At 52.9% G+C, this 19,883-nt stretch overlaps 1 long non-coding RNA gene across 4 annotated transcripts; it reads right to left on the bottom strand.

Annotated features, from left to right (window-relative positions):
• Positions 1 to 385: 385 nt before the first annotated feature.
• LOC310896079 lies at positions 386 to 18,121 on the bottom strand. Of its 4 annotated transcripts, XR_014581165.1 has the most exons (6): positions 17,894 to 18,121; positions 16,756 to 17,057; positions 11,686 to 11,855; positions 10,771 to 11,006; positions 1,752 to 8,943; positions 386 to 1,602 (listed from the first exon to the last, which is right to left on the bottom strand). It is a non-coding gene; the product is annotated as an uncharacterized lncRNA (long non-coding RNA). The 4 variants fall into 4 exon arrangements; XR_014581164.1 differs by having other exon boundaries at positions 386 to 8,943; XR_014581167.1 differs by having other exon boundaries at positions 386 to 8,943; positions 16,803 to 17,057.
• Positions 18,122 to 19,883: the final 1,762 nt, after the last annotated feature.

Below are 19,883 nucleotides of genomic sequence, written 5' to 3'. Positions count from 1 at the left end.
GGGGAAGTGCCTCATTCCTTACTCTTCTGGCACTGTGAAGTGCTATCATATAATCAGTGAGTGATTTGTATTTTGATGTCTCCCACAATTGCCTCCATACAGCCCTTAATGAAATTAAACAGAGAAATCATCACAGAAGTGCCCCAGTAAGTCACATTTACAGCAGGAAGGCCGGGGAATGACATATTTAAAGAGTTGCATACTGAATTTTCAGATTGCTTCTGCTATGTGGTATTTCAGATCATAGAATCAGAGAATCTTTGAATCATTATTAAGGCTGGAACAGGCCTCCAAGATCACCTGGTCCAACCATCCCCCTACCACCAATGTCACCCACTAAACCATGTCCCCAAGCACCACGTCCAACCTCTCCTTGAACACCCCCAGGGACGGTGACTCCACCACCTCCCTGGGCAGCCTGTTCCAGTGAACAGATTGTCATGGTCTAACACGGTCTATGAAGAGATATCATGGTCCAACTATTTATATATGTATATGTATATGTGTGTATATATATATATATATGAATACAACTCCAGCTGGAGTATTCCAAGCAGCTTGTTCTTTTCAGAGACTGAAGCTGACTGCTCAGTGTGTTTTATTTTAGAAGACAGAAGGGACTGAAAGAAAAAACAAAGGATAGCAAGGAGGAGGTGGCAGGCTACACACCAAAACCAAACTGGGCTCTCTTCCCTCGCTGTGTTCTGTAACCAAGTGCATGTCTGAAGAAACACGCACGAGGGAGCAAGGTACCCCAAATCAGATGAACAGATACGGGGCAATCCCTTGATTTCTCAGGCTTTCATCCCTAATTCTTTAGCCTACCGTACCAAGAGGGACCAACTCTACACACACTTCATTCAGGGTAAAAGAGACCTGGATTTTCCCAGCCATTAGCAACAAGAGGGCATCGTGGAGTCCCTGTGGGCCAAACCCTTGGGCAGCCAAGCCATCCTGGCTGCCCTTGCCTTCAGCAGCTTGGTGTGCTGCAAAGCTCCCCAAGACCACCACGAGAGGTCTGCAACCTGGTGGAAGATGCCCAATGCTTCACCAAACCCTTCCCCAAAAGCCCGTCTCCTTGGTGGAGGGCTCCCCGACATGCTCCTGCCTGCCTCTCGGAGGGGGAAGAGGAGGAAGGAGGAATTACACAATGTTTTTGTTCCACTGATGAATTCCCCCTGCCAGTTGGAACAGGCTGCTCATAAATCGCAGCTTTCTGGAGGGGTTTCAAGAGTGCTGCGTTCTGAGATCATTGTCTCTGCTCCGTGGGAACAATGGGGGCAGGAAGGAGCTGCTCCAAAACTGCAGGGTGCCACAAGGAGATTTCTTTCGGATGGGGAATGCTCCAGGAGGCAGAGGGAATTTCCCCCAGCTGCTTGAGACTGAGGATAGCTGCTCGACGGGAAACGGGAACGCTGTTCACAGTGAGAGATCTGCCAAGGTCAGCTTCTTCCAGCCACCCCGGAAAGGTAGAACAGTGATCCTCCAGTTATGCCTTGGAAAATGAGACGTGGGATTGCTGACTGCTTGCCCCAGAGGTATAGCCAAGGTCCGTCTGGCCTTGGGTTTCAAATGGGATCGCCTTGGCACGCTCAGCCTGCCCTGCACGACAAGACACAGGCAGGACAGGGTTAGGTAAACCTTCCTCGTTATTCAGCAGTCTCTAATGACTCACAAGTCTTGCAAAGGGACAATTTCCTAATGCAATTCCAAGTCAAAGCTTGGAGAAGAAGTCTTCATGATATACGCACCTCCCCCAAATAGGCAGGATCAGAGGGGACCTCTAAGGGCTGCTACTCCACCAGGAACCAGGACTCAATCAGGTCAAGTGGCCAGACTTGTCCAGTCCATGCTAATAACTACATATCTTCATTGGATGGTTGGACCAGATGATCTTGGAGGTCTTTTCCAACCTTAATGATTCTAGGATTCATTAGCTGCTAGTCTGCTCTGAACAGTGGCCCCAGAGATGCCAGGATGCTCCCTAGACATCTTGGTAGTAAGATGCAAAGGGAAAAAAAAAAAAAAGAGTTGTTCTGTGCAGAAGCTTGGATCAATGAAAACTTAGAAAGAAGGTACACAACCTTTTCCACAACCACACAGTGCTAAGCTATCCCCCCATCCAGCAGAATTAAAATATCATTAAAATATCGTAAAGCCCTTCTTGTTACCCTTAGCATCCCTGGCCAGCCTGCGCCCCAGCTGGGTGCCAGCCCTGCTGCTCTTATCCCTCAGTACCCGAGCATTGCCTTGGCACTCTTCTTTCATTTGCCCTCCTTATTTCCATTTCTTGTATGCTCCCTTTTAGCAGCTCCATTCACCAAGAAGTGTCTTAATTAACCGAGCAGGCTTTGTGCTGAAATTCCTCATTTTCATGTGCAAAGGCAGGGCTTGTTCCCAAGCTCTGAATACGTTTTCTTTTAAAAAATCAACCAGCTGTCTCAGACACCTTCCCCACACACCCCCCCCCACAACTTCTCAGCTCCCTGAATGAGCTGAAATCATCTCTCCTGAGGTCCAGAGTCCTGAATCCAGGGCTTTTCCCCTCGAGATGCTCTCCAGACCAAGCTGCCACAGTCACCCTCTGCTCCTCCGTGCTCAGCAGGAGGTCAGGCAGATTGGTGGGGACGGGGACTGGCACTGCCTGGGGACATCGGGTGGCTTTGGGTGCAGGAAGGGAGGAGGTGATGCTGGCACGTAGCCGCCCTGAGCCCCTGATGGTGCCTGGTTTTCTTCTCTAGAAAACTGGGTTAGAAATAGGGCCAGCCCTGCTCTCGCTGGAACTGGCCTGGATCCCTTCCAGGTGCCAACCTGCTGCCTGCTGACCGCTGCCCACCCTTTTTATTTCTCTCCCATACAAGGACCCCAAACCCTTGTGCTAATGCACAGGAGGGGGATGAACGGGGTTGGGGAGGAGGGTTCAGAGGCAGGAGTCCTCCTCTCTTCCAGCAGAGCTACACAAGTCTACCCTGCAAGCCTGGCCAAGGATTTTGGACCTGTTTAGAGCACAGGAGGATGCTTTTCCTCTCTTACCACGCTGCCTTCCCTTGCTCTAAGCGCTGGGGAAGAGTCAAGCCTGGCCGTCAGCATCGCAGCCTGTAGGATGTGAAGCTTCTGTCAAGCTCAGGGCCAGCCTCCAGCCCCCCGAGCTCAGGTTGCTGCCTTTCAGAGCCCTGCCCCGCAGGGAAAGTTTGCTCCTGCCTCCCTGCTCCCCCCCTTCTCCTCCTCGCTTCCCCTTAGGGGCTGCGGGGCTTTGATCACCTGCAGCCCGTTAATTACAATGAGCCACTCTCCACCTGGAAAGCGAAGGGAGAAAGGTCTCCTTTTAGCTTCCCCCCCCTCCCAGGGACCCACTTTGTGGATGGGCCTCCGGTCCCCTCGCAGAGCAGCTCTGCCCCGTTGCTTTGTGCATCCCCTTCACAAAGCCCTCTTTGTGCTCCAGCTGGGCTGGAGCCAGCCCGGGCTGCAAGCAGATGCTTATCCTCCAGCAGGAGCAGCACCGCCAGCTCCAGCAGGAGCCGAGGACAAGGCGAGCATCGCTCCAGGCACCTGGGCTCCTCTGGGTGCTGGAGAAAGGCCCTGCCCCAACGGGCTGCACCCATGGGCGCATTTTGTGCGGCTATCCCGTTGCGGAAATCAGAGCCAGAGGTGGGGAGAAAGCGATGCTGGAGGAGAAGGGGAGAAAACGATACTGGAGGAGAAGGGGAGCAATCCCAGGAGGCAGGCAGCTGAGCTCCGGGGAGCTGGGGCTCGCTTGCAACCTGCTTGTATAGTGCAAAGCCCGTGCAAGGCGCTGCTCCTTTCCGTGCATTCCCAGTGTGGGATTCCTCGGGGCTCGCCCCAGTCTCCCAGGGAGATTGCTAAGAAGGCAGGGGAGAAGTCAGTAATGTCTGGCAGCAGCACAACGCCGGCATCGCTGCTGGGGTGGGAAGGCTCAGCCCATCTCGTCCGGGTGCCCCGAGGGGTTTCGTGCACCCCAGAGGAGGCTGTTTTCCTGGGGGAAGCTACCAGAGCACCGAAGGGCCGATTCAAGATTTGGGGCTGCCCCCAAAGCAAGGATTTCACATCCGGGGCGGGCTCAGCAAGAAGGGATTTAGGCTCTGGGGGGGTTCCTTATGGCCTGATTTTGCTTGGAAAGGGGACAAAATTCCCCTGTGGCTGTTGGTTTGTGCTCTGCAGGCTGCACTTGCAGACCTCAACCCCTGCATGCAAAGCACGGGCTGTGGGTTCACTTCAGCAGGGCTGCTCACCAGCAACAGGCATTTACTGTGCTCAAGTCATGGATCCCAGAGGGGGCAAACTGCTTCACCTCCAGGTTTGTTATCGTAGGGTCTTTTTTTTTCTAAGGGGAACACCCAGATTTGCAGCCACAGGTTGTTTTGCTGGCTGCTTGTCACAGCCTGCCGTGCCAGCTCTTGTGGGTGCTGGGCTGCTCCCAGCGAGCGAAATCCAGGAGAGGAACAAACAAAAAAAAAAAACCAAACCCGTGGGGACCGCAGGGATGTGCCAGCGGCAGACAAAGGCGCGCCGGGAAGGGAGGGAGCGAGGCGATGGCTGCGAGGCTGCCGGCCAGGTTGCCATGGATTTCGTGCCATGGATTTCGTGCTCGTCGGCCCCTTCATCGCCCGGGAGTGGAGGGAGGGAGGGTTTGGAGCACGGGGAGCTGCCTCCGTACCTGAGCTGCCTCCTCCTGGGGGCTATGCTGGTCTGAAGGGCCCTGAAGATCTCTGTGCTGGGGGCATTCCCCCAAAACACAGACATTAATATTCCTCCCTCCATGAAAACATCTTTCCTCTTTTTTTTTTTCTTTTTTTTTCTTCCTTTTTTTTTTTTTCCATCTCCAAGCCCCACAGTAGGTGCCCACGAGCACATTTCTCCCCATGACATATCCAGAATGCTCTTGTCCAACTGGACCAGTATGGGCGCACAGTGGTGCCAAAGCTCCCAGTTAACAGCCAGACCTTGCTAAGCCAGGAAGATGACAGAACTCGAAGGGGGCAGGGATGGAGCATCAGCAAAGCCACCCCAGTAAAGCCAAAATGATGCCAGCTCCCCCCAGAACGCCGCTGCCTCGGCCGACCAAGGTGAGGATGCTCGCAGGGAAGTACGAGGACTCGGAGCCAGCAGCAAGCATCCAGGAAGGCACGTCGGAAATCCTGGGGCTTTGAGAGCTCCACGCACTGTTATGAAGGGATTATCATTTATTAATGTGGCTGCCAAAACCCATTAATTAGCCTCAGACAAGTAAAGAGATCTCTGTCTGGGGATAAGCATCCAGGATGCGAACTGCAGTGTGTCTGTGCGTGCCGCGGCAGGTGTGCAAGTGCCTCTGTGCACGTGTGTGCTGGCACATGCGTGTGCCGGGGGTGTGCACGCTTCCATAAGCTACCCTGAGCATGCTGATGTGCGTAGCATGAGCTGTGCGTGTGCAAATATCGTGCTCAAAGCATAATAAAGTGATAATAAAAGCACGTGTGTACGTGCACCATGATGCTCGTGCGTGTACGCATGCTGTGTGTGTGTTTTGAGCAGTGTAAGTGTGAAAGCACACTGGTTTTACACACTGTGCACAGACCACAGAGCATGCCCTTGCGTGTGCACATGGGTGTGTGTTTGGTGTACATCTGTGCAAAGGCATGCGTGCACCTCGTCGTGAGCACAAGGTCCCCTTTGATGGACGGTTGGAGGACAGGGACAGTGCCACACGGAGCCCTGCTGGAGTTGCTTCTCCTTCCCTCTCGTCCCAAGCACTCAAAAATTTGCCTTTCGTTTCAACGTCTCTTTGTAAAATTCAGAGATGGGGGTAGGAAAAAAAAAATACTTTTTGCTCACGCAGCCCATCTGTCCTCCGTATCACTGCAGATCTCCTTAAGAAAGAGGACGTAATTAAAGAGGAAATAAATACAAACTGTGCCGGTCCTGCTTTACTGTTTAATGGTGTTTTCAGATATTTTCTCGGCTGGGTTGTTGGTGCTTGTCCCAAGCCGGTTGCATCCAGGTTCTCCTGGCTGCTGTGGGGTCGGAGCACGGCGTAAAAGCAGACCTGAAGCCTGCAGTGGGCAGGAAGGCAAAACCAGAGCTGGTCCCTGCACGGCTCCTCAAGGGCTGGGAGGGAGGGAGGGAGCCCCAGCTGCCTTCTGGTGGCACGTCCCGTGCTGGATGGAGCTGGTTCACCCCATCCAGCTGCAGAAGCTCTGCCAGGCTGGGGCTGCAAGGAGATCACCACCTCCAGAGATCTTCTGGGCACCGTCCAAGGCTGCTCCTTGCTTCCTGGGTTCTTCATGGTGACTCCAGAGGTGCTCACCCAGCCGAAATGCAGAGCTGCAAGCATGGCTGCTGGGCTTAAATCCTGAGCCTAGAGGCTTCGAGGACCTCTGAGCTTTTTAAAAGCACAGCGAAAGCTCCCAGCACAGCCACTTCTGTGGGCAGCTGCTCTATGGTATGCAGGTACAACAGCCAAAAACCAGGAGCTGCAGCTGGTTGGGGTCTGCAGGATCACCTACACAAACCCGTGGGTCTCCATCCTGAAGGACAGGTGTCATCACAACGAGATTTGCTGTCCCGTCACTCACGGCAAGGGCAGCGGCCATCCCTGCTGTGGCAGGGGCTGAGCAGGCACAGGATTTCAATGGGATGAAGGCACCCTGACCTGCTTGGGGTCTCATTTTAGGGCTGCATCATCACCCTGGGACCCACCTCTGAGCTTCTGCCATCCTGGTGAGGTCTTCTTGGGCAAGAATGGGTTCAACCACCACGGATAGACCGACCTTCCACAGGTTTCCCTAACCCCCATGTGGGATCTCCATACCCCTTGGGCTCTGCAGCTATGTTTTTTAAGGGGAGGATGCATTATCCCAGCTCAGACAACAACCCGCAGTCATCCTCCAGCCTCCATTTACCAGTAAGGCTAACCTCCACCCCGCGCTTCGCTCCGGGGAGCAAAGGCAGGCAGGAAGGGGGGATGCAGCTCCAGACAAAACTGGGTTAATTCACCGGGAAAAGTGATTTTTTTTTTTTTTGTCTCCTCATTGCCGGCTTGTCAAGGGAAGATCGTGCTTCTTCCCCATCCCCGCTCGGCGCCAGCCCTCTCCTTTTGTATGCTGAGCTCATTCAATGCAGTGGGAGTGCTGCAGCCGGGAGCACGTCCGCACCGTGGTGTAGGCAGAAACACATCTCTCCGCATCCATTCCTGACCTTCTGCTGCTTCGGAAATTGCCCGGCTTCCCTGGGGGCAGAGCTGCGATTCGTTTGGGGGACGGAGTTAATTATGCCACGTGCAATTTTCTCGTTCGTCCTGATCTTTCTTCTCACGGTATCAGCTCAGACTGTTGATGCACACACATTTTTTTGGGGGGTGGTTTTCTTTGATTCTGTGACACTTAGGAACGACGCCGGTCGCGTATCTGTTTGTCAGACACCCCCAAACAACTCCAAACAACTTCTGAACTGCTGGTCCCTGCCCGATTTGACGGATCTGGGATTCTCAGAGATGTCACATTCCCATAAACGTTTCTCAAGTGTTTCTCCATCCGCCTGTTTATCCAGCAGTGGACGTGCATGAGGCTCTGTGCAAGCTAACCAGTGCCTGGTCTGTCCTCTGCACCAAGACCTGGCCACACAGAGTGGCCATAAATGTGGGTACGGCGAGTGATGTATGAGAGCAAGTGGTGAAACCAGCAGGGAATTTGTTTAAAATGGGTAAATAAATTAGCTCGAGGCACAGTGGGTGTCAGGAAGAAGCTGGAGGCTGGGAAAAGAGCTAGAAACCGTCGCGGGCAGCAGGTCCGTAAGTGGATGCCAGGCTGGGATGTCCTCTCCAGCAACACCAACCCCAGGGGTGAGGATGCTGAGGAAGAGCACTGAAAGGTGCCAGGCTCAAGAAACCTCCCCAGAAATGATCTTTTTGTCCACCATGGGCTCAAGGGACCATGCTCTGACCCCGGGGGCATTGCTTACGTCCTGCTCACCCTGCTTGTATCACCCAGATCCTGCCAGCCTCATGGGGCACTGAGGTCTCCCCACGCAAGGGGCTGTATAAACCCATCCAGGGGGAAGGTGGCGTGGCGGAGGCCGGGTGGAGATGAGCGTGGAGGCAGCACAAACCAAGCTCGGCCGCTTGACACCAGCCCCTTGCAGAGCTGGGAGCTCCTGAGAGCCGAGCATCCCTGCTTGCCGAGCCGTGAACGCCGGTGCTGTTCGTCTCAGCGAGCTGATTATTAATTCCTGCAGCCAGGAGGGAATGCTTTCTCATTTCCTTGGCAGTGCCGTGAGCTGGCAGAAAAAGGAGAGGCAGAAACGCTGGTATTTAGAGGGCGTGCGGGCTCCCAGCCAGGCTGGGCCCTTCCCAGCCGGCTGCAGGGACACTGGGAAAGCACCTGGGGTGCATGCGGGCATGGGTGAGCATGCATTTTAAACGCATTTTAGCCTTTTTCAGGAATAAAAAATAATAATAAAGGAGCGAGGAAATCCAGCCTTGTGTTCATTTGGAAATCCCTGTGCATGCAAACAATGTGCCCATGTGCAGAGTGTCAAATAAAGAAGGAAATACGGAAACACCCCAGGGACCGGTGCACAGAAGGATCCCTGAAGCTTAATCCTAGCCCCACTCCCATCTCTTGTTGCCCGTGGCACACCAGAATTGCTGCACTCAGAGCTCCAGTGCTACCTGGGAGAGCTCAAAAGCTCCTCCAAAGTCACTCAGATCCCCTCCATTCAGGTGTCCTGCCCCGGGACACTTCCTACGGGGACTTGGGAGCTGCCAGGGCACTCCTGGGGTCATCTGAGCCACCCTGGGCAGGGTGCCCAGCCCCAGGGAGAGGGGAGAAGGGCAGGGATGGCTGGGGACAGAAGCAGGAGGAACCTTTCTGGCTCTGCACTCAACGTTTTCAAGGATCACAGCGTCCACCAGCACCTTTGAAGAAGGGGGCAGGACATCAGCTTTCCCTGAAAAAAAAAACAAAAAAAAAAAGAGAAAAAAATGAGATAACACCACTCTGCCTGCAGAGATGAAGAAGGGCAGAAGATTTGCTAAAAGAGTTTCTGCATCCCCAGCAACCTTTGAAATATGGTCTTTGATCAGGAAAAAAAGGTGAAGATGCAATGGATGAACCTTTACAGCCTATGAGCTTGTGCCCCACATCCCCTAGCTTCTTTCACCCACTTGCATGAGACTCCCAGATATTTCCATAACCCTCATTTCTCCCTAAATCCCCCTGATTCTCCCTGGTGCAGTACTTCCACTCCCTTCTCTCATTTTTCCCCCATCTCCTACCCATCCTCGGCTCTCTGGCCGTGGCTACACCACGTCTTGGCATTATTTGGAGCTGTGCAGGTGCTGAGCAGGAGCACAGGGGCACTGCCTGGCTGCTGTGTTTCTTTCCAGAGTAGCTGATTCCTTCAGTGCCAACACTAAGGCAGCCCCCACCCTCCATCTATTAACCAGTCCTGCTAAAATCCTGCAAGAACCCAGGATATTTGAGAGCCGTGCCCCTAGATGAGACCTGGCTGTGATTTGCCAACGTATTTCAAGGTGACTAACCTCACAGCATAGGTTTTGTATGGGTGTGTGAGCCCTTTTTCTTTAGGAAAGCCAGCAAAACAGCATTTCAGAGCCTTGAGTCGGCTGCTGGCTGTCGCGTGGCTTCGTTGCCTCCAAGTGTTGCTGTGTAAACACCAATCAGGCCAAATTATTCAAATCACAACTGTCGGGCATGGAAGGAGCATTAATGAGGGAAGAAAATGAGCAGATCGGTAGGGCAGAAAGTGTCCTTCGGCTGAAGGTCGGTGGCTCCCATCCAGCGTAGGAAACGCGCACCCCTTCCTCTGCCAGCGCCCTGGGAATTGCCTCTGGTTGGGATGGGAGCTTTGGGGCAGGATGTCCAGCCCTGGGGTTTCTGGCTGGGGGATATTTCCCTTTTCATAGGCAGCGTAAGCACCTTGGGGTTTTGCTCCAGCCTGAGACGTGTGGAAGGGCTTTGTCCATCTCCGTGTTTCCAGCTGGTGCAGGACCACCTCGGATGGCTACTGCAAAACCAGGATGGGGTGAGAGCAAGGAACTGCTTTACCCATCCCGTGTCCCTGCATGGACACCACTAGGAGTCGTAGAATCATGAAGGTTGGAAAAGACTCCAAGACCATCTGGTCCAACCACCCCAAGTCCCCTGGGGAGGCTTCACCCAACTCGGAGCGCCTGGGCAGGGGGAGAAGTTACCTCTCCAAAAGCAGAGAGGGGACACAAGCAAGAGCCTTCCTCCAGCCCTGCCCAGGCTGGCATGAAGGCATCTTGGGGCTGTCCTGGTAGCCCGTGGAGAGGCAGAAGTTGGGGAAAACTGTGTGATTTGCAGCCTTGGAGGTGTTCAGGACGCAGCTGGGCACGGCCCCGAGTGGTTTGGTTCGAGTGCACCGAGCGGGACGTAGGACAAGATGGGCTCCAAAGGTGCCTTCCAAGAGAAATCATTCCATGATTTCAGATGGATTCCATGATCCGTACCAATAAAGCAACCAATATTCACTAATAAAATAAACCAGTCACCAGGCCAGGAATAAGTTTCATCCTATATCTGGACAGTTGAACAGACTGATCACTTCTGTTGGTTCTTTTTTATCATTTTTGGTAGTGATGATTTTTCTGGGTTGTTGTTTGTTTGTTTGTTTGTTTTGTAAGTTAACTTTTCCAGATAGCTTTTGAAAAGCCTCCCTGGCTGTAATTCATCTTAAATCGTACAGCTTGACTGGTGCCACCAGCACCTGAAATGGATGTGAGCTGCTTACCCAGAAATGTCGTGGCAGGAGGCTTTGCAGGGATGGGAGCGGGGATGTCCTGGGGCTGTTCTGATTTGGCAAATTGGAGCAAATTTCAAAAAGCAAAGCAGGTGTTACGTGTGGAAAGGGAGAGCCAGACTCTGAGCAGGGGCAAATCAACGTTGTTCCATGGAAAGCTGCTGGTGTGCAGCAGGAGTCAGCCAAAAATCACCTGCGTGCAGTCTGACATCCAACCGCAGCGTGTCCTAAAGCAGAAAAACGTCGTCAGCCCTTGGAGCTGATGCTTAAGCTATCTGGAAAATATCCCAGACATTAAATACTTTGAGCTGTTAGAGTAAGGTCAGAAGGAGAGAAATGCCATCTGGGAAAGGAAGGAGTGAACCCATCAATCTTCGGGCCTCAGAAATCGGCTATTTTAAAGCCTTCAGGAGGAAAATAAATCTAATCTGGCCAGAGCACTGTGAAACACTTCACCTAAGGTGGCTGGGCTTCCCTCTGTCCTTGCTGGCAGTCCTGCTTTCCACCTGTCTGGCCCAGAAATGCAAAAAATCCGGGTGCTTTTCTTTGTGGCCCTGTACCCAGGAAGACCTGGAGGCACCGGTGAATCTGGAAGAGGATTTGGGGGAAGGATTATTTCAATCTGCTTATCCTTGTACTATTCCCTTGGCATCAGCCTTTTCTGGGCACAAAAAGCACAGAACGTTCGAGGCTGGCAGGGACCCCTGGTGTCATCCTGTCCAAGCCCTCAAGCAGGGCCACCTGCAGCTGGGCGCCCAGGACCACGTCCACTGGCTGCAGAGGTGTTGCAGAGACACTGGGAGATACACCAAGATGTTAGGAGATACACCAAGCCACCAAGGGCTGATTTATGCCCGTAAATACAGTTCTGTGTGTCTAACCCATCTGGTTTTTTTTATGCACTACCTCAAGAGACATTTGTCTCTCTGCTCTCCGGACTAATGTGATTTGGACTCCTGCTCTTTGCCTTTTGTCTGATCCTTTCTCGTCAGCAGGGCTCGGGGCTTGGCTCCAGACCATTTCTCCCAGACGTGAGGCCCGAAATATCTTCAGCTGTGCTTGGCTCCAGGTTTCCCCTGAAAAGAGAAGCGCGGTGGGGTCAGCACATGAAGCTCCCGGGCCACCTTTTGCTAGCCCACCACGAACAAAGCCAGCCCCATCCATACTCCTGTTGTGCACGTCTATGTCCTCTGAGCAGATATCAGCTAAACTGGGGATGGGATTATATTTCTACCCCAAAAATGCCCTCTGCTGGTGTCTAAACACCCGTGACTGCTGAGGATGCTCTCTGTGCTCAGGAAAGAGACTTGTCTGCCTCTCCTGCAGCCAGACCTTGCAGCAAAGGCAAAAAACGTGGGTCAGGGCACGCGTGTGTGCAGGGACAGGGGAGCACCGTCCTGGAGCTGTGGGAGCAGGAGGAGCCCCGGTACTCCCTGCAGCCCCAGCACCCCACAAAGCCCCCTTGGGCACGCTCCTTTCCAGGTTCAGCCCTTTTGCATCAAGTGTTTTTTAGGGTTTTGTAGGGTTATTTAGCCTGGGAAGCATGAAGGGGTGCCAGGGGGGAGGTGGAAATTAAGCCATCCGTGCCCAAACCCTGCATCTTATCCACGGCACGGCGAGCTGGCCTCCTAAACACCACGGGTGCTGTGGATGGGAGCAGTGGTGGGTTTATCACCTGCCCCCAGCTCATTTCACCTGGAGATAGTTTGGGGTGCCAGAATTAGCACCGCTGATCATTTATACAGGTAAAAGGGAGAGGGAGGAGGGAGAAGGACCCGTGGGGTTCGAAGCGTGAGGCTCGGTGGCATTTTGCAAGCAGAAGGAGAGCAGCAGGGCAGGCTGAGCCCCAGCACCGTGTGGACACCTTGCTCTGGGCAGGGGCACCCTCAGAGCCCAGTTTTTGGCTCAGCCTCGCCGGGACTCCGTGCTTTTAATGTATGATTTTCTGAGCATCTCCTGTGTGCTGCAGAAACTGGGCTCTCGGCTTTGCATGACTGTAGACCCGTCTGCATGGCTTGGCACTTTGCTAAAATCCAGTGGAAACCCCCAGGGGAAGGCACTCCTTCATTTTGGGATCTGCACAGCTGCCTACGTTTCCCCCTGCCGGCATCGCACAGCATGGCCGAGGGGCCAGGGGCACCTCATAGCGCCCACCAGCCACAGCCAAGGGACCCCACGACTGGCCGCAGGGGTTTGCAGTTCTCAGGGAAATGTTGGAAAGCCTCTCCCAGGAGCTAGGGGATGGTGCTAGGAGCAGAAGAGGGCTCTTCTTGCAAGAAAACTGGTTTCAGGAGGGGTTTTGGCCCGCTGATTCCAGTCTGGCATAAGTGGGGGCTGGCACGAAATGGGTACTGACACCTTGCCCATCGTGATGCCGCACTGCAAGGATTGTCCCCAAAACACTCAAACTTTGGCCGAATGGTATGGGAAGGACAGCAAAGAGGAAGGCCTGCTGTTTTCCTCCCCGAGGAGATGTGTCCTACGAGAGGTCCTGGCTCGGCCAGCAGGAGGACAGGAGGACCTCCATCCCTCGGAACCATACAGACAGACCCTGGGGAAGAGGCACTGTTCCCAGTCTCTCCATCAAGCCCTTTTCTTCCAGATTTGGGGTAGAAATCCCTGCTCTTGCAAGCACTGAGCCAAAACTGTTCAAGGGAGCATGATGACCTAGTGGAGATGGCCGTGGTCCAGCGAGTGGGTCCATCCCCTGTCCCTGTATTTTTTTTTTTTTGTCTGCACAAATGCAGCCAACAACACCCACTTCAGTCCACAACCAGTTGCCTGAAGCCTTATTTGAGATTTATATGGGACTTCACCTCCCGTTAACCCCCTGCTCTTTCCAGGAGACGTGGCAGGGACCCAGAGTTCCTCAGAGGCTGGGATACAGTTCATCAGCATGTAATTACGGGGGCAATTACAGCAGAGAAGCTGAACCAAACCTAATGAGAAGGGCCAGACCCAACCACAAGCCGTCTTACCCCTGTCCTTGCATGGTGCAACTGGGATGCAAAGGGAAGTCTGATGGCTCCGGGAAGCGTAATTAGCTCGCGGTGATGAGTGGGAGCAATATTACTGCAGCATATATCATCTTTTAAACGAGTTCTGTTTATTTATAACCGGCTCCCATGACCCGTGCCCTGAACTTAATCCCTCCTCTCCCTGCTTATCCGCTCATCTCTGCATTTTTGCATTACTGGGAGAAAGGGAAGGTCGGTTCGTGGGTTAGCCCGTAGGAACGCAGATAAATGGAGCTGGGAAGGACACTGAGAGGTTGTTCAGCCCCTTTCCCTGCCCCGTGGGAGGAGGCAGCACACCTAAATCAGTGCCGATGGGCCATCAAGCGTCCCACCTTGATGGTGTGGGGCACCGTGTGGCACTTCTGGGTTGTCTCTGCCCTGCTGGCACCCCCAGGTCTGTGAGCACATGTACAGGGGATTTTGGGGGTCAGTGGGGCTCATCCTGCCCAATCCACACCCACAGCTGAAGAGGTGGCTGGGTGCAGAGCACGAACGCAGCCTTGAGCCTGCCTGCAGCTTTACACTGGTGCTGAAGCTGTCGGTGCTTTGATTACAACAGGTTTCTCAAAAAAAAAAAAAAAAAGGGGGTGATTTTCCCAGGAATGTGCTTAAATACACGTTTAGTGAATTATCTGGAAGCAAGCACCCACAGCAGGGCAGGCTGGGTGCTGGGACAGCCTCTGCAGTGCCAAGCTGGGGATCTCGGAGCGCACAGGACCAGGCAGGATGGGTCCTCAGCAGCGCTGGGGGAAAGGCGAGCTGGCAGCATTCCCCCTGGGACCACGCAGCGGGATTCCCACCAGCTGGAAAAGGGGGACCTCAAGCTGGAAGGGAGTCCCTCAAGCAGAACCTGTTGTGCTACTGCAGCAAAGCCTTCCCATAAACCCAGCCATGGGCTGCACGTGCGAAATGCCTTGTTTAACATAATCCCTGCTTCTATTTTGCATCCCATGGTGGGGATGGGACCCCCTTGTCCTCCCTGAGAGGCTCCCATCTCAGCTGATGGCACCAGGACCTTTCCACCAAGGGCTCCCTGCGTGGCTCAAAAGGGAGAGCAAAGCAGGGGAGATGGGCAGGGATGTCCTGCCTTCTGCTCTGCCCCTCCTTTTAAACCAAACTTCTCCAGCCCAGCTCTGGAGCCCCTGAAATTGGGGCTGGGGGAGCCGAGGAGGTTTGCAGGTGCCACTGTTTGCCGCAGCTCTGACCGTCTGGTCTTCTGGGAGCAATATACGGAGTTAAACTCGGGGGCTGCTGCCTCTGACCTCAAAACCAGAGTATTACTATGCCTGTTTTGAGTGGGACTCAACGGTTTCAAGAAACGAGCACTTGGTGCACGCAGGCCTCCTGGAAGTCGCTGAAATCATTTTCAGGCTCCTTATGAAAAGCTCTTTAAGCAGAGCCACCGACCTGCTCTTTGCCCGCAGGTGATGCCCCTTGCTGCCTGTAACTCCGGACGTGCACCCGCCCCGCCGTTTTCTACAGCCCCACACATACAAACATGGCTCTTTTTCCACCTGAGATGAAGCCTGGCTTTCTTTTGGTGGTTTTCTCAGTGGTTTTCCCCCTCTGACTTTTCTTTAGTGGTTTTTCTCGGTGGTTTTCTCCCTCTGACCTGCAGACCTGTGGCTGAGGAGGCCCCAGGGGACAACACAAAGACCCTTTGCCTTCTCCTGGCTCCCTGCACGGCCTCCACCCCACAAAATCTGGGCTGAAGACCCCTTGGGCAACCCCAGACCCCTTTCCCTACCAGACTGCAATGAGGGCAGCCACTCTGCCAAACCACCCCATGCATTCAAAGCCACCCCGACCCTCCCCGAGGTCCCCATCCATCCGTCCTCTCCTCCTTCAGCCATCAGCTCAAGACAGAGCAAAACCACATAAAAACGAAGAAAACGTGTTCCCAGCTCCAGCCCACGGGGAAAAGGCCTGGGGAGCTTATTATAGCCTGATGCATCAGAGCCGTCAATAATTCAGGAGTCAGAGCTGGAGACAAGACACGGGACAGGCTTGCTCAGATGCTGGAGCACCCGAGGATGCTCGGTCCCCAGGGTGGGACAGAGGTGGGAGAACATATGGCACACAGACACCAAATTCAGGCTCCCCATCCTTTATCCTGCAGGGCTGGTGGGGTCCTGTGAATCGCCCATACGGTTTAAAACTGCTGTCCCGTGGGGCACAGGTCCTTTGTGCTGACCGCGCTGGGACGCGTCTCCAAAAATTAGGGCCCGGAGGGGCTCGGTTTGCTGGGCTTGCCCCACAAACACACCTGGGACCACAGCTCCGAAGGGGCCGTGTCCCCATCCCTGCTCTCCCTGCTCTCAGCCGAGGCTCTGGCTCCCTCTCCTGACACCTTTGTCCGCTCCAAACCTCCTCCAGAAGCTGACTGGGGAAGGCACCGGAGTCGCTGCTCATCACCCACCGGGTGTGGGCCATGGGCACGGACCGAGCAGCTCGGGCACCAGGAATTGGGTCACCCCCAGCAAACCTAGGAGGAGGAATCGGGCTCAATGCCTTCGGGAAAGGCTTCATCCAGAAAATATTAAACATTACAAGATGAGCTCCCCAGCACCACGCCAACCAGTCGCGCGTAGGCCACCTTCCCAGACCTGCGGTGAGCTCTGCTCCGCGCCCAGCTCTTTGTGGCCCGTTTGGGATTTTGGAGAGCTCCTCTCCAAGCCCCGCTGGCTGGTTTTACAGCCCCCTGACCCCACTAAAATCCAAACCAGGCCAGGCCAGGCCACCCGCGTGTGATGGCCGGGACCTCCACGTTGGGAAGGGGGGGAACCGGGTAGGAGCTGCAGGGGGTTGGAGCTGCAGCAGGGGTGCTGAGCCCCCCAGCCTCCATCTCCTGGCTGCCCTCTGCCCTGCTCCACCTCCTCTGCCGGCCTCCCACCAGCAGATGGCAAAACAAGCCCGTGTTTTTGGGGTGAGAGCGGCCCCGAACTCCAGGGAAAGAGACCTGCGCCACGGAGGGGCTTCTCCAGTGTCTAATACGGGGTTCAGCACCTCCGTCTTGCTCCTTCCACCAGCATCCACTTGGGAATTTCTTCAGGTTGGGCATTTTTTTTTTTTTTCTGATCTCCAGCCCTCGTATTGTAAATGCCAGATTCACCCCGAAATGCCAGTTCCAGCTGGGAAGGGAGAGGATGGGGCAATGCAAATCAGCTTCTCGTGGCTTCTTGTGGCATGGCAGCAGGCTGCGACAGGAGGGGCTTTGGAAAGTGGTGTGTGAGCAGCTCAGCAAACATCTGATTGCCAGCGCTGGAAAAATAAATAAAATAAAATAAAATAAAATAAAATAAAATAAAATAAAATAAAATAAAATAAAATAAAATAAAATAAAATAAAAATAAAAATAAAATAAAATAAAATAAAATAAAATAAAATAAAATAAAATAAAATAAAGCTTCATGGAGAAACATCAGCCAGAGCAATGAGCAGAAACATCTTGCCAATATCTGCAAAGTGTTGGGAGTACATCCAGCTTCAACACCCCAAAGTGGAGCCAGCACCAATGTCACCAGTGGTGCGAGTGGCACTCCTCACTGCAGCTCTGTCACTTCATTCAGGACTTAAATACAGCCTTTCTTTCAAAATACGTTGCCTGGCCACTGAATCGAGAGGAAATACCTTTAAGGCAGAAAATTACAGAAAGTTTTTACTTACTGAAAGCCTGCCTTTTGGTAAGACAAATAGACTTTGAATACATTTTTATTCACGATACAATTTTTAAGGTGTACACATGTAAAGCCAGCAAAGTGAAGAGGAAAAATAAATAAATAAATAAATAAATAAATAAATAAAATTATAGGATAGAATAAAATAAAATAAAATAATAAAAAATAAATAAAATAAAATAAAATAAAATAAAATAAAATAAAATAAAATAAAATAAAATAAAATAAAATAAAATAAAATAAAATAAAATTTACTATGGTAAACATTTTTTTTCCCTGACTCCCCTCCTATGCTGCCCACCTGCCCTTCTTTGTCACAGCCCCTTGCCGCAGTGCCTGCAGCTCTGTTGCAACCCCTGGAGAGTCAAAAACCTTCCAAATTGCCCTGGCCCCTTGCGGAGCTGCTCCTCCCGGACCTACCCCGGTGTGTCCCCAGGACCCGAGGTACAGCCGTGCGACGTGGACCTGGCTGGGGCGGCCAGCAGGGCTGCATGCCTGGAGGTGGACGGGAACCGTCGCTGCTCTGTCTCCCGAAATCTCAGCGTTATCTGGGGCGAATGGCCCGGCTGGGAGGCTGCAGGTGGGAAAGCTGCTCTTGGCACTGCTTCCCGGAGCTGCTGCCAACAGAGCAAACACCCCCGGGGCAGCTACAGGTCATCCGCAGCTCAAATACCTGCTCTGGAGCCCGTGGTGTGTCTCGGGTGAGACCTTGCTGCTCCTGGGGCACTTCTCCCACCCAGCAAGGCTGAGTGGGGCGGACGGAGAGCTGAAGGTGTTGGCGCTTTCTTGTTGAAGTCATCGTGAAGGCTTTGCACGTCCTCCAGTGTGAACGGAGGTGGTGACAGCCACGGGCAAGGGCTGCGGGAGGTGGTGCCGTGGTGCATTGGGCACGGGGAGCTGATGGCCACAAGTGTGGATGGGGGTGACGGGGGACACGCTGCGTCCCCACTGATTACTGGGGTCCTGTTGCTCCTGGTAAGAGCCCAGATTTTCCCCGTTTTCTCCCCCGTGCTGGACACAAACCCCCTCCGATCCCCATCATCACGCTCAAGCAGGGAGGCTGCTGCATGGTCTGGTGGGGAAACTGAGGCAGGCAGGGCTGAGCAAAGCTGGCCACGGCACGGAGGACCTTGGGGGTGTGAGAAAAATTGTGACTTGTGGTCATTCCCAGTTTCCAAGGTAGGTTTGGCTTCACCAGGGCCAGCTGTGACACATAGCGGTGCGCCCTCAAACCCACATAATGCACACATGGACACGAAAACAAGAAGTAGGTGTGGAGGGAGGAGACGTGATGTAAACCGTGGGTAACTGGAAAATTACAAAACTGTTTATTTGTTGTCCTTCCCTCCCTTTGCATTCCCCAAAGGCAAATGTGGCAGGGAAGAGCATGGAGGGATGGGGGGGGCGTGAGGTTGCTGGACTCAGGCAGAGGGAAGTGACGGCTATTGACAAAAGGATCAGGTTTAATTTCATCAATAAATCATTAAAATTTTATTTCAAGAAAAATCAGCCATGAAAAGTAGTGGAATGAGATCAATATGGTCATTTTTCCAGGACTACTCCAGCCTGGCTTAGTATGCACCCCATCCATATCTGGGTCCATCCCTCGGGGTGCTCTTTCTCCCTTCTCCCAGTTAGAAGATACAGAAATACTTCATTGCCACAGGTCCATGGAACCAGGCGAGGAGCTGTGGGATAAAAGAATTATTAGCTAGGGAAAGGGGCTGCCCTTTCAGCTCAATCCTTCATCAGACACGAGAGAATTGACCCACAAGAGAGGCCCTGAAGACCTCCACTCCAGGAGCATTTGTTAGACAACCACATTAATCAGCTGCAAGGCACAAAGCCACACTAAACCAGGTTTCCCTAGTGCTGGAGCTCAATAAACCACTTATTCCATGAAATAGCATCCTTGGGGTGGTATTTCTGCGTAACCAAACGCACAGGCACTCTGTGATGAGCTCCCTATAAGATGTTCTACAGAAAATATAATTTTAGCAGTTTATCACAATTTAGGAAATGTTGGCAAGCGATATCTGAGAGATTACCGTGTAATTCCTCTATTTACCAACGGGATGTACAAATATTGTGGCAGCCGTTGAGTGAAAAACATGTGAGTCTGCTAAATTAAGCAAGACACTAAAAATACAAACAACAATTATAAATAATAAAAATATTAAATCCCCATTTTATTTCTGAATGAATTACGTATTTTTGAGCTCATGCAATTCACATTCATTTTCAGGAGATTTTTTTTTTTCTCTTGAAACTCCAAGGGATTATTTCTCCAGCTCAGCTTCGAGGCTCCCAGAACCACAAGACTCCAGGAGGCAGGGCTTTAAAAATGCACCAGATCTCCTGGATTTTGGGCTTCAGCTCCAAAGAACTGGCAGTGCCAGCCGAAGGGGAA

The sequence above is a fragment of the Anser anser genome (assembly GCF_964211835.1).
Source record: "Anser anser genome assembly, chromosome: 3".
NCBI classification, from domain to species: Eukaryota; Metazoa; Chordata; class Aves; order Anseriformes; family Anatidae; genus Anser; species Anser anser.
Note: the sequence above shows the minus strand (reverse complement) of the source record. Positions and strands in the feature narration are given on the sequence as shown.